This window comes from Pan troglodytes, chromosome 5 (assembly GCF_028858775.2).
Source record: "Pan troglodytes isolate AG18354 chromosome 5, NHGRI_mPanTro3-v2.0_pri, whole genome shotgun sequence".
In the NCBI taxonomy this organism is placed as follows: domain Eukaryota; kingdom Metazoa; phylum Chordata; class Mammalia; order Primates; family Hominidae; genus Pan; species Pan troglodytes.
Window position 1 is genome coordinate 149,382,802 of NC_072403.2, and position 11,971 is coordinate 149,394,772.

An 11,971-nucleotide genomic window follows, 5' to 3' on the forward strand; every position below is an offset into this window, starting at 1 on the left:
AAATTTGATTTACAACATTTAGGAAAGAAAATAGATGAAAGTAACATATTCCACACAGAAAATATTACTCAAGTTTGTTAACAATAATCCTTTTCTTTTTTGCTTCTGGAAAGATGGAGGAAGACATTTACATGTTTATCTGTGAATTTTAATTTAAATAATTAGTCCTAAAATTAAGAAAACAATTGCATTGGGACAAACTTTCTCTTCCTCTTTATAAACCAAAGAGAAACTCTCTTCATAAAATTAATATTCTCATACTTTCTTGTGAGTACTTTTGTCCTTTCTTTTCATGTATTAATCTAATAAGTAGGAAATAGTTTACTCTCCAATAAGTATCCCAGCAACATATAGATTTTGTTTTCTCTATATTAAATAAAAAATTTAAAGAATCATATATAACTTTAAAAAGAACAAAGACCAATCACACAAAATAAAACAAACAAACCAAAAACACTCCATCAAAACATGCTGTTTTGAAACAGTCTTAAACCATATTCACTTTAAAGAAGTAAAAATGTCAGTATAAGTTAACACATAGTCTGTGTTTGCGTCAGTTTAAAATAGTGATGATTTTGTAAAGCCTTTGAGAATTTGGCTTCTTTTTGCAGCAAGACTGTGTGTCAAGTATAATGTCCCTCTTAGACCTGTAGGAATTTCAACAAAAGGATGAAATCCCTTCACTTGTTGCACTTTATTCTCTTATCACAGTTAAAGCAATATTTATTTTCCTCCTCCTTGCTTCTTGCAGGCCTGTAGTAAATCAAAAAAGTAAACTCTCAGGTTCATTGTGTAAGAGGCTTACTTCTAGGCTTCTACAGTTGCCACAGTAACTAATTAGAAATTTGCATCTCTAAGAGAATTATTTAATGCTGATGTGTAAGCCCTTTTATTCTTTGGAGCTTGGCCTTTTGCTAGGAAGCTTCTGGTAGATGTTGGGCCTCGAGGTCATACTGTACAAGCTCTGAACGTAGGTGGCCCTGGTTTGCCCTTTTTATCTGGATGATTCATGCCCAGTGGAGAAAATGTCTTGCCAGGTCTTTGTTGAATGGTGGGCATCTGAAAGGCGGTACTTGATTCATTTAGGCGTCATTTGTTTTAACCTGTAACTTCTTCCCCATTGATTTAGGCGCCATTTGTTTTAACCTGTAACTTCTTCCCCATTGCTCATTAGCTAACTCTTATGTAATTGAGTCATGCGTGTTAAAACGGTAGAGTTGAGTTATGCCAACCAACCCATTGAGAGGAATCCCTCATTAATATGGTTGTGAGGCCTAAGAAGTTGATGTTGCCAAAATACAAAATGTTTTGTAGACTTGGACATTGTGTAATAGCAATATGAAGATGAACATTTTTCCTGAAGAGCTGTTTGTTTTCTGAGGTTTAAACCTATGTTCCCTTAGTGCACAAAGAAGACAGAGACAAAAGGGAAGGGACTGAAGACTCCCAGGCAACTTGTCCTGAAACAGAGAAGACACTGACTGCCATCCTGTGCTGCCAGTACAGCCTGGGAGATCAGATCAGGGCCAAAAGGAGATAAAATGGATATGCGAATTTAGTCATCACCAATCCCTGAAACATTACCCCTTCTAAAGTGGAGGAGCTCCTAAGTTTACTATAGCCAGAAGACAAAATAAACATATATTCAAGAGGATGACCAAACCTGAAGTAAAGAATAGATTCAACATACCCATGTTCATTGAAGCATTAGTCACAATAGCCTAAGGATGGATGCAACCCAAGTGTTCATTGTTGGATGGGCAGGTAAACAAAATGTGGTATAGACATACAATGGAATATTTTTCAACATTAAAAAGGAAGGAGATTCTGACATGCTACAACATAGATGAACCTTGAGGACATTATGTTGAGTGAAATAAACCAGTCACACACAGATTAATACCTTATGATTTCACCTACATGAGGTACCTAAAGCAGTCCAACTGATAGAAATCAAAAGTAGCAGATTCATAGAAACAAAAAGTAGTATGGTGACTGTCACAGGCTGGGAGGAGGAGGGGATGAGAAGTTGTTTAATGGGCATAGAGTTTCAGTTTTACAAGATAAAACACTGCAGATTGGTTGCATAACAATGTAAATGTACTGAACATGATTAAACTATACACGTAAAATAGTTAAGATAGTAAATTTTGTTATGTATATTTTAACACAACTTAAAAAAATGGTAGACTTAGAGGAAAGGTAGGCATAGTCCCCCTTTGAAGAAAATAAAAGAAAGGTATTCACGTATACAACCTCCAAAGAGAAACAGACCAGGTTTGCTAAATGTGAAAGGAAGCAGAACAGGTCTGGCAAAATGCTAGCTTTTCCTGTTGTCAGGTGAGAAGGACACCCTGCTGGTGGAAGCACCAAACCCGGGTCCCCTGCTGTCACTGCCCTGCCATACCACCTGCACATCTGCGAAAATGAATATTTAAAATATAATCCCACACGTGTTCTGGAGGCAGGAGACTTAATCCTCTAGTTAATCATTGTTTTTGAAAAAGCTTTGGTCAGATAAAACATTTGTGCCCTTTTCTTTTCTTTTTCTTTTTCTTTTTTTTTTGTTTGGTAAAGATTTTTTTATTTCTACTGGGGAGGGAGGAGGATGAATAGAACTGTTTTCCAATTTACTCTCGCACTGTATACACACATACCCACACACATACATAAACATACATACACCAAAAATACCCCAAACAAAAAACAAAAACACCAGGAATCAAAACCCAAAACACCCTTAAACTGCACCAATACTTCCTATTTTGACCAAAAAAATCCTGGGAGGAAGTGCAAAATGCAAAATTAAATGACTGAAAAATCCTGAACAAACAGCATTATTAATATACAAAATAGTTTTATTACTGAACTAGTAACAGGTGATGTTCTCCGTGTTTGTAAAACTTTGGAATCACGTAGCTGATTTGTTAAATCTAGTCCATGCCAGCTTCCAAAAACCAAAATTTTATTTAGCTTCATTCTTTGATGCCTTATCAGATTTTTCTATAGGATCTAGAACATCATCCTCCTCATCAATGTCTTCTGGTTTTGGTGCTTTACTGTCCAAGACTTGCCATGGGAACTGTTCAGGTAACTTCTTAAGGATTGTTGAGCTGTCAGCACCAAGCTGACTTAATATTCCAGGAAGCATTTCTGTGATTGGTTTGGCTTCTGCATGACCAGTAATTGCAAAGGTATTAGCAGAAAGGGAAGCTTGGACTTTGGGATTGTTGAAATGAATAACTGTCCTATCATCTTTAATCATGTTCACCTCTTCAATACCAGCTATATTATACACAGCCAGGTTTTTTTTAGATAATTCTGAAGCTTTTTGTCATTAGCTATAGCTGTTCTATGTACCACCTTCCTTCTGTGAGGTGTACCCTTGCCCCCTATCCGGACCTGAGCCTGAAGTTTGGCTAACTTTTCTTGATTCATGCTGTTGGTAAATCTGAAGCACGGAGGGTCCTCCAATACCAGCACATGGCAAGAGCAAGATGGCTGCCTCATCTTTTCTTCTAAACTGTGAACAAAGCATACAATCATTTGAGTGATTTTCTGCAATATCAATTTTTCTATCTGTATAAGGTGTCTGATAAGTTTAGATTAAGTCCCTAGTCTTAATCTAAAGAAAAACAGTGGGTTTTCCTTGAATTTAGAGACTATCATATCTTTCTAATATGAGTGGCTTTGAATTATTTTTTTTAGCTCTAGAAACTAACACAATGCTGAGCACACTGGCATTTTGCTTTAAAACTCAATAAACTTTACTTAAATCCAACCAGGATTACATTTATTTTTAACTAAATTCCTGTCATGACTCTATATTTCCAAAAATTTTCTGTAGAACACCATTAACTTTGCTATTTAACTTTTGCACTCATTTTTAGCCCATTCAAAAGTTTGACACAGTAATTAATCAGGCTTTTTAGCACATTTTCTGAAAGCAGGTAATGATTTCATGAAACACAAGGATTAAAATATTTTAAACTGAAATATTTTTAAAGGCTGTTTTTAAGATGTTGACCTTCATATCATGCTTGGCAGAAATGTTCTAAAGTCACAGGTGACTGTTAGGTTTTAAGAGTCTGCCTAATCATGAGTTAATAAATGGAAGGCTAGATCTGTTTTTCTAGATTCAATTAAAGTCATCTCATCAATACCTACATGTTGAGAGTCCCTCAGGTAGGAGAAGGAAGCAAATAGGAATGTTGGATAAAACCTAGATATTAGAATCAGGAACAAAAATTATAAAATTCGTCACCACAAATAAAGTCAACAAAAAGGCAATAAAATGTTTTCTAGGGATAAGTCATTCATTCGTTCACTCATTCCCCATCTTCACCCATTGAGGGTGTCATGAGTCATGACACTCATTACTCCACCCAGATATCTTTCCCTGTCATGAATGTGAAACAATTTTCCTCTGAGACCATTTTTCCTCCCAGATTGTTTGCCATGTTCTGTTTCATATTCCTGCTTTGTGCTATGTTTTGTTCCTCACGTATCATCCATAGGACACGACACAAAAACTTGCAAAGAAGAAGATGCTTAATATATATTTATTGGATTAAGTTTGTGTAGGACTGAAATTTTTGACTGTTTGCTGTACTAATAAGACTACATTACCATTGCTAGACTGAAAACACATCTGCGATTATTTTTATTAACAATTACAGTTGTCTCTCGGTGTCCACGGGAAATTGGTTCCAGGACTTCCCATGGATACCAAAATCTACAGATGCTCAAGTCACTGATAGAAAATGGTGTGGTACTTACGTAAAACCTACACACACCCTCCCATGTGCTATAAGTCATTTCTAGATAACTTATAATACTTAATATAATGTAAATGCTATGTAAATACCTGTTTTTAAAAATTATATTATCTTCTTTTTTTTTATTTTTATTTTTTCAAATGTTTTCATCCAAGGTTGGTTGAATTTGGGTATATGAAATCGACCTATAGAGAGGGCTAACATTACTTAAAAATTTTGTTTCCGGAAAATAAAGTCATGCAAAAACTGTTCACAAATTTAATATTCAGGAAGGTTGGCCAAACCATCTGGATTTCAAAGCAATAACCATTTAGGAAGTGGATTCATTTAAAAAAATAAAAGAGAGAGAGAGAGAGAGGAAGGTTCCAGCCTAGGGTGTGTCCATGAGCAAAGCAAAGTAAAGCAAAACAAAGAGAAGCTAAGCTAATTCTGGATTTGTGAAAACTAAAGGATGCACAGTCTTCTATATTGCTATAGCAAATTTCTGGTCCTAAAGAGAATTATCGATTTTGCCAGTAATTGTGAGAAAACAGACATTCTTATAAGTTACTGCAGGGAGAATAAATGGTAGAAACTTTAAGCCAGGCAATTTGATTTTATATACCAAAATTACAAGTGCATATATCTCTCAAACAGTATGTTTGTTTCTGAGAACTTATCCTACAGATATACTCACTCATGTGCAGAATGACATGCACAAAGCTCCTCATTGCTTCGTTGTTTTGAATAGCAAATGTTGGAAATAGTCTAAATGTTCAGCAGTGGGGGCTCAGTTAATATGCACGTATGCTAGAACATCATGCAGCTGTTAAAAAGAAGTGAGGACGGTATTAAATATTGAGCTCCAAGCTTTATTTTTACGTAAGCAAACAAACAAAATCACCAAGTGCAGAATAGTATGCACTGTATGCTACTATTCGCATAAAAAGAAAGACAGAGAAGACTTGTCAGAATTTGTTTGATTATGCATAAAATATTTCTGAAAGAAAACACAAGAAATTGGGTGCGTTGATTACCTCTGGAGAGGGGAGGCTGAGTGGCTGGTAGATAAATGAAGGAGAGAGACATTTACTCTATTAATTTAAAAAGTAATGTATTGAAGTGGAATCCACATAACGTAGAATTAACCATTTTAAAGTGAACAATTCAGGGGCATTTAGTATGTTCACAGTGTGTGCAACCACCTCCTCTATCTAGTTCCAAAACATTTTCATCCCACCAAAATAAATCCCCTTACTCATTAATTGGTTTCTACCCATTTGCCCCTCCCCCAGCTTCTGGCCATCACCCATTCTTATTCTGTCTGTATGGATTTATCTGTTCTGGATAATTAAGATTTAAAAATCCTATAATATGTGACCATTTGTATCTGGTTTCTTTTACTTAGCATGTTTTCGAGACTATTTGTTTAATTTTTTCTGTATTTTTGAAAAGTGAACTATGTTAGAGTATTTCATAGGCAAAAACTAAAAAATTAAAAGTAAAACTTTTATTGCTGAACACCACAGGAGCTAAAATAAAGGAAACTTTCAGCCTATTTCAGAAGTGGACATTCTAAACAGGACTTATGAAGGATGAGAAAAATACCCTTTCCCTAAGCAACATGTCCTAATCCTTTTCCAGTCTGAGCCTTTCTCATCACCATAACAATACACACTGCGGGAGAAGGGGCAGATTTGGAGAATTTAGTTTTGCCTTGAGTGACTTTTGCCATTAACTTGCAGATATTTGTCATGAGCAATGCACTTTTGTTATTTTATTGTGAATCTCAGTAGCTTGTGAAACTGTCTATAAGCCAAAGGCCCCTACTTCCCTTGGTACCAAAGCCATTTCTTGGTTCCATCACCTTGCAAGTAACATAGTAGATCAGAAAAACAGCACTATTATATAGATCCCACCTAGCAAACCATGGAGGGCCCAGAGAAAGGAATTTCTGTCATAGATAAGGACGTGTGGAAGTCCAGAACAATTCTGAAAAAAATTGTAACTGAATAGCTTTCATTCTAAGCTTTGTCATTTAAGTGGGTATTGCAGAATAATTTCTCAATTGCAATTTCAGGCCTTTTAAATATCTAGAACATTGGAGTGGGAAAGTCAACCAGGCTGACCTGTTATTCATATAGGAATGTGCTCTAACAAGGACAGTTGACCATTGCGCAAATGGTTATATGCTTTCTGTGACAAGGAGTTCACAACCCACAAGTTATTGCACTAGTTTGATAGAATTTCAACCTGGAGTAACCAACTCATGCCACTTTGCCTGGAATTTTCTTGGTTTTAGCATTGGAAGTTTTACATCCTGGGAAAACCTTCAGTATGGAGCAAACCAGGAAGGCTGGTCCTCCTGTTCCAGCCAAGAGTGACGATGGCTGGGAAGGCATTGTGGAGGAGCTAGTCAGTAAAGGATGGACTGGATTTCCAAAGTCAAGGAGTGATCAGAAGAAGGACATTAAAGTCTGCATTTCCTCAGCCCACACAGTATGACCTCTGATCAGTGTCTAATTTCTATGTATTCGTGCTTATTTCCATCATATTTTTGGATCCCTAGTTTGGACGACAGTTGTTAGGCAACAGCGAGCCACTGACATTTGTTAACAGGGTTGTAACAAGATCAAAGATGTCTTTTAGGAATATTTATCTTGCAATGTGTATAATTATTATGGGAATGCTTAGGGTCAACAAAACCAGTGAGGAGGCTGTGGATTGCAGCAGTTCAGCTATGAGAGAGAGACCTGAAGTGGGGCTGCTGGCTGGGATAAGGCAGATGAAGACACGCAGGAGAAAAACGAGTAGGAAATGGTTGCTGTTGGACTGAGGATAGGAAAGAGAGGGAGAAATTTCAACCACTTAAGGCAGTGCTTCTCAAGACTAAATGCAGATAAGAATCATCTGGGAAAGATTTTGTCTTTAATGCTGATACCTGGGCCCCCTTCCTAAGTTCGTGATTTCACCCATTTGTAGGGACCCAGATAAGGGCAATTTAAAAATGCTCCCCAGGTGATTCTACTATGGAGGAAGAGTGTTTGTTGTTGTTGTTTTATTTTTTTTTATTTTTTTTTAGATGGAGTCTTGCTCTGTCACCGAGGCTGGAGTGCAATGGTGCAATCTCGGCTCACTACAACCTCCGCCTTCCAGGTTCAAGAGATTCTCCTGCCTCAGCCTCCCGAGTAGCGGGGATTACAGGCATGCGCCACCATGCCCTGCTAATTTTGTATTTTTAGTAGAGATGGGGTTTCTCCATGTTGATCAGGCTGGTCTCGAACTCCCGACTTCAGGTGATCCGCCCACCTTCGTCTCCCAAAGAGCTGGGATTACAGGCGTGAGCCATGGAGTCCGGCCCAAGAGTGGCTATTTGAAGTGTCTAGTGTCTGAGACTCTCCCACCCCTCCTTCAAAATTATCTAGTCATTGAATATTTGAAATGAACCAATCAGTTTACATGCATCATCACATAGAATTTCTCCTCTTAACTATCCCATAAGGTGTGATTTTATTTTCATCTTACAGGTGATGGAACTGAGGCTTAAAGAGGCTCATTGAGTGAGGTTAAGAGCCTGAATCATCAATGTCTGTTTGTTCTGAGAGCCTACAGCAGTTCACAAAGGAAGGCAAAGTTCACTTTCTGACCTTTCTCAACATCAGAACAAGGGGCAGGACTGAGCTCCTCATCTACCAGGAGACATTTGATAAATTTTTCATAGTCAAGCTTCTACAAAGAAGCCTCAGACCACACAGCAGAAAACATTAATGACCTTCCATTGAGGTGGGTAAAAAAGACTTTTTCTAGATGATTGATCTAGTACATGTGAGATCAGTAACACAAGAGAGATAATAAATATTACAGTTCTAAAAGAATGTTATAATGAAAATCTGAACTCTTTTATAGGCTATATTTTGGAGAACGAATTTCTCCCTTATATATGCAATGGTGATTAAATATCCACATTTCTATTTTTGAAATGACAACAAAGTTATTAGAGTTTCATTGCTTCTGCTAAAATGTAGCTTTGTATCCAAAGGTACTTCAAAACATTAGACGAGGCCAAGGCGGGCGGATAACCTGAGGTCAGGAGTTCGAGACCAGCCTGGCCAACATGGTGAAACCCCGTCTCTACTAAAAAAATACAAAAATTACCTGGGCATGGTGGTGGGTGACTGTAATCCCAGCTACTCAGGAGTCTGAGGCAGGAGAATTGCTTGAACCCGGGAGGCAGAGGTTGTAGTGAGCTAAGATTGTGTCACTGCACTCCAGCCTGGGCAACAGAGTAAGACTGTCTCAAATAAAATAAAATAAAATATGTGAACATAATTAGAAAAATATACATCACTGCTAAGTAATTTTCATGAGTCAAGAATCCAAGAAGTCCCAAGTCTTAAATTTCCCTTTGTTGTCCTTTGTAAAATACAGAGAAAATTTCTGAAAGCAATTTCTCTACCCAGATTATAATATTCCATTTTACTTTCAACATTTCCTGTTAAGGCACATGGTTCTTCAACATTCCAGGTTCTAAGATTCTACTAATTAGTAATGATGCTTCTGGTAAGAACTAGTGCAAAACTCTGAAATCTGCTCCATTCCCTTGGCAGCTACATCAGATAATCATCTGTATATTTCCTTTCCAAAACAAAGAATTCCCATTTGGTTTTTCCAACTTTCCTCTTCCTTCTTCTATGATGACTTCCTTTTTGAAAACTTCAGGAACCCTAATTAACCTATGGAGGCATTGCAATATTAATATAAGGCAAATATAAAAAATAAACAACCACCTCAAGAAGACAAAAGCAAACTCCAGTGCTGTACACTCTGTGTGTACAGAAGAAATTATCCTGCTCCTCCTTATAAATAAGGGGTTTGCAATGTGTCGTTCCTTTTCTGTAGGGAAGGGGGGTACTTATTGATGCTGCATCTGTTTTGTCGGAGCGTCAGCTAATGGAGAAAGTTAATTGTGTTGGTTGTAAGGCCACCTGTCACACACATGCCTCATTTCCATACTAATGGTCCAGCAGTGGCAGGCAGTGTGCTCTCTGCAGTAACAGCTACTGCCTCTTTGGAAACGTGGGCCAAATGTGCCCATGCAGCAACTGCAGGCTTCATATGTGAATGCCTCTAGTATTGTGTCGACTGGGGCTTATATTAACCCCCTACTGGCAGCTCCAAACTAGATTTGCAGTAAATGTGGGGATGCTGTAAATGCTGCTCTGGGGTAAGCACCAAGTCCATGGTGAACCTGCTGGGAAAGGCAGCCTTTGGGCTTCAGAGTTTTCTCTGAATAATCTTCTATATAGCCAACCCATCCCACACTAGGAGAGAGAGACAGAGGTGGCTGAAATGCCTGATACTTTCTCCTTTAAGAACACCCTCTCTATATTATTTCACTGTAGTAGTTAGTGTTGTTTTTCATAAGCATTTTTACCACCTTCTTTGCCTTTTGGAATCACTATGTATCTTTAGGAGAACCTGCAGGTACCACCCTCATTTATGAGGCAGAGGTCTGTTTTAGAGCTCTGAATAATACTTCCAGTTCTGTCTCCTAAATGATCAAAAGCAATCTTAACTCCTGACTATAAAGGATCATACTCCAGCAGTACTTCTTCCAGCGGTACTTTTTACAAATTGTTGGAATCTTAGGCATAGTTGAGGAATTGATGCCCTGCCAGGAGAAGATTGATGAATATTTTAGTGGGAAACTATGAGATGCAATTAGAGAGAGGTGGCTATCCCCTCAATGAGGGAAGCCAATAAAATTGAGAGCTATTTCTTTCCAGCTCTTAACCCTATGGATGTACAAAATTGCCAGATTCGGTTTCTCTGGGATCCTTTTGGATATGGCTTTCTGTGACCTTACACAGCCGCCATAAAGGGACTTGGGGCTAAGCGCCAAATGCTCCAGCACTGACTGCTCTTAGAGAAATGGAGAACACATGGGCCAGGCTGCTTACATTTTTTAATGGCCAATTTTTGTTGAATGGATGATTATTTTAGCCTAGGCGATGTCTATTCTTGTATCAACATAAATTTTAGAATGGATGTCACAGTCATTTGGAAAGGAGGCTCAAAGTCAGGCAGGTAATGTTCCAGTCACCCAGCAAATGGAATGTCCTAAGCTGTGGCATTCTCTCTGGGGTATGTCCAGGTGCACTGCCTTCTGGGAAAGCCCTAAGGGAGGCAAGGAAGCCAGGCCTTGGAAGCTACTGAGTTTTATGAGTATCTCTGCCTTGAAGGGCAAAGGCTATAGAAAATCCTATAGATAAGTTTCCTGACTGATTTCGCTTAGGTCTGGATTTCCCAACGTGCCATAGAGTTTCTCACAGCAATAAAGAAGGGCTTTTGGTCACAACGGAGACCCAGTATAGATTCCATAGAAAAGCTTGGTGGCTGGAGCTACTCTAAATTCAGGGTCTGCAACCTCAGCCAGGCTATTGATGCTGCCTGAAAGTCTATCTCATGTTCTGAATTGACACCTTCCCCGATTCCCCACCATAACTATTTCAAGCTTTTATCACTTTCTTCTAGCACCCTACTCAGAAGACAACTTCATTTTGCATTTCATAGAGGAAATGGGGTGCCAAAGATAAACTCTACAAACCTTTGGCTGCAAGCTACATCAACAAGCTTATCTACATCCACAGCCAGCTTTATGACAGATCTTCCATCTTAGTAAAGAGGGTGACTTTTTTCCTTGTCCTTCTCCTCCCCCTTCCTCCCCCTTCCTTCCCTTCCCTTCCCTACCCTTCCCTCCCCTCCCCTCCCCTTCCCTCACCTCCCCTACCCTCCCCTCCCCTCCCCTTCCCTCCCCTCCCCTTCCCTTCTCTCCCCTCCCCTTCCCTTCTCAACCCCCCTTCTCTTTCCTCCCTTCCCCCTCTTCTCTCTCTCCTTCTCCTTCTCTCTCTCTCACACACATACAAACGTGCATGCATACACATGAGCATACATGAGTGTGCACATAGGATACATCAGCTTAAGGGAAGCTATGAATACACTTGAGAAAATACAAGTTTGATCAATCATTGTCTCTCAAAAATTGGCAGGACATACATATAAGTCTATTAGCAATGCCACACCTGGCATTGTAGGAAAACAGGAGAGGAATATGTGATCAGACTGAAGGTCAAGGAAGACTTCCTGGAGAATGCAAAATTTGGGTTAAGTTCTGGATTTGATGTGGACAAAAAAAGAAGGGAAGAAAATTTCAA

At 38.6% G+C, this 11,971-nt stretch overlaps 1 pseudogene; it reads right to left on the reverse strand.

Moving 5' to 3' along the window:
• Positions 1-3,003: 3,003 nt before the first annotated feature.
• Positions 3,004-3,503, reverse strand: LOC100610661 (transcription factor BTF3 homolog 4-like; annotated as a pseudogene).
• Between the last annotated feature and the right edge of the window lie 8,468 nt (positions 3,504-11,971).